General features: G+C 38.9%; 1 non-coding gene across 1 annotated transcript; it reads left to right on the top strand.

The window, feature by feature from the left end:
* The first annotated feature begins 207 nt into the window (after nucleotides 1-207).
* On the top strand, nucleotides 208-326 carry LOC138706884 (5S ribosomal RNA). Its single transcript, XR_011334130.1, has one exon. It is a non-coding gene; the product is annotated as a 5S ribosomal RNA (ribosomal RNA).
* Nucleotides 327-2,410: the final 2,084 nt, after the last annotated feature.

The following is a 2,410-nucleotide window of genomic DNA, read 5'->3' as shown; positions in this document are numbered from 1 at the left end:
AATCCAGCAGTGTGTGACGTTGAAACGTAACCAAACTGCCGTTGATAGATAGATTTATCATCTATCCCAATGACATCCAACGAGCTTGGTAATTTAGGTACAGAGTCTAAGCAGGCAGTTTACGTGTGTGTGTGAGCGAGTGCAGGTTTTATCGAGTGCACCCCAATCCCATCGTCCTCAAGTGCCTACAGATTACGCAGTTTCATCGGCAACGGCCATACCATGTTGAAAATACCGGTTCTCGTCCGATCACCGAAGTCAAGCAACATTGGGCGTGGTCAGTACTTGGATGGGTGACCGCTTGGGAACACCACGTGCCGTTGGCGATTTTTTTTTTTACGTCACTATTTCCAGCGTGTTCTAATAAGACTTATGGGATATTATGTTCCCTTCCCTATTCCAGCTATAGCTTGGATGATGACGCCGCTGCATAATTGTAGAGTAATTGATAATTCTTAAGTACTTGCAGCTCCGTATTGAAACTTATGACTGGTAGCATATTCATATGAGACGGTTCACTTCTCTGCGTTTTCTCGAAGAAGGGAATATGTATTCAGGGGATTGTGAACGTACCTCGCGCTCTCCCTAGAAGTTAGAGACATTTTAGGTAAAGAATGTAATATACTGTACATATATGGCTAATTAAAATCCCATTAGTTACTACATTTCAGTGGGTAGTACAAATTCCATAATGAAAATATCTCTGTCCTAGTAGTTGTATCCTTTAAAGAAGCTCGTTGTTTTCCCATGATGAAGGGCAGAACTTGGTCGGTAGAAATTTAAACAGACTGCATTATCAGACCAGGCGTTATTTCAATATCAGCGTTTAGTTTAGGAAATATAGCAATAGCGGAGTTGGGAGAAGTAGTTATAGCATGTACAGTAAGTATAAACAGTTCGCTGTACTGTACAGTGAATATAAATATTTGAATGTACGATGGCAAAACATCAGACATACAGTACGTAGCTCACATATCTTTAAAAATAAATAAATAAATAAATAAATAAAAATAAAGAAGACATTCTGAGGAGTGAGTGGAAAGTGCATATTATAATGAATATTTTTAACTCTCAGTTGACATTGAGAGAGAAAGCCATGCATCGGGGAACCGGTGACTGTTTTTGCGTTACCTTCTGCTATTGGCGTTGTTGGTTAGTAACGAATGAAAGGGGTAGGACGCGGAATCAAATGTCAAAAAACGATAGGGAAATAATAGTAACTGGTTGTATTTCGATCGAGCTCGGCGTGCTGATTCACCAGTGGGGTGTTTCACAAAGTTTACAATCTTTGGAAATTGTGAACTCTGTTTGTAAACTTCTGTTTCACAATCTTTGTTTGTAAAGGTGGACTGTACAAAGGAAATCAAATCTTTACGAATGAAATTTTGCGCTCTTTACAAGTGATATGTTTGTTTCACAACGAAGGAGTAATTTTACAAACGTGTAAACTAAACTTTACTAGTGAAGTTAGCACATTTTCTACAGTAGCCCTGTTGAAATAGCTTCTAATTGTGAATGAAAAAAATAAACACATATGTATAAAATCAATTTTATAGTAACAGGGTACCATTAAGAATTACACTGAAGCAGTTGTGATGTTATTGAGTAGTTCTAGCGACTCAGACGAAGATTTTGCATTTAGGCCTAACGTAGAATTTTCCGGCCACGTTCGTATCATTGTACGAATATTAATGAAAGGTTTCGAATGAATCCCGCGCTATACTTCAGAATACCGCGTTAGTTCTTATATACGAGGAACGTATTTAATAAATACTCGCACTTAAAGAAGAAAAACTTTGCACCGAAAACCAATCACTTAATAATGCAATGTCGGCATTACTTACGCAGTATTCTGAAGTCGTTCCGAATCCCATTTCGCTGTAATCTCTCCTACAAGATATGGGACATCACATGCAACATCTGAAAGGGAAAAGTGGTGCCCTAACCTCAAAGCGAGAACTGCATTGGTTGCATAGTAGCTCTCAGTTCCCTGCGTTAGCAGATAAGAACGGAATTTATAAGATTACAGTGTGCAAAAGTTCACACATGGTAGTTGATGTTGTTACAAGATTGAAAAAACTCGAGGCGGGTTATTGATCACCGAATGTGCTTACTCGGGCAAAGGATTTTTATGCTCCTCCTGCTGGGTTCCCTAATGTTGGCGAGGTTATGGATGAAACAATAAAATATACTGATGGACCAGCAGAGAGCGAAGTTGATTTTAATGGATGGACATGTTAGCTGCTCTATCAACTGCATATAACTACGTGGGTCAAATCCATTATTTATCAATTATTTGAATGAATTTCGCGCTAACTTTCGTCAGTTAAGTCGTAGGCTAATTAATGCATTGGTATGCTCGACCAATTGCATGCCGCGAAACTCCGTTGTCGCCGATGTAGCAAAATCT

This window comes from Periplaneta americana, chromosome 9 (genome assembly GCF_040183065.1).
Source record: "Periplaneta americana isolate PAMFEO1 chromosome 9, P.americana_PAMFEO1_priV1, whole genome shotgun sequence".
NCBI lineage: Eukaryota > Metazoa > Arthropoda > Insecta > Blattodea > Blattidae > Periplaneta > Periplaneta americana.
The sequence above is the reverse complement of the archived record's forward strand: the minus strand, read 5'-3'. Positions and strand labels throughout refer to the sequence as shown.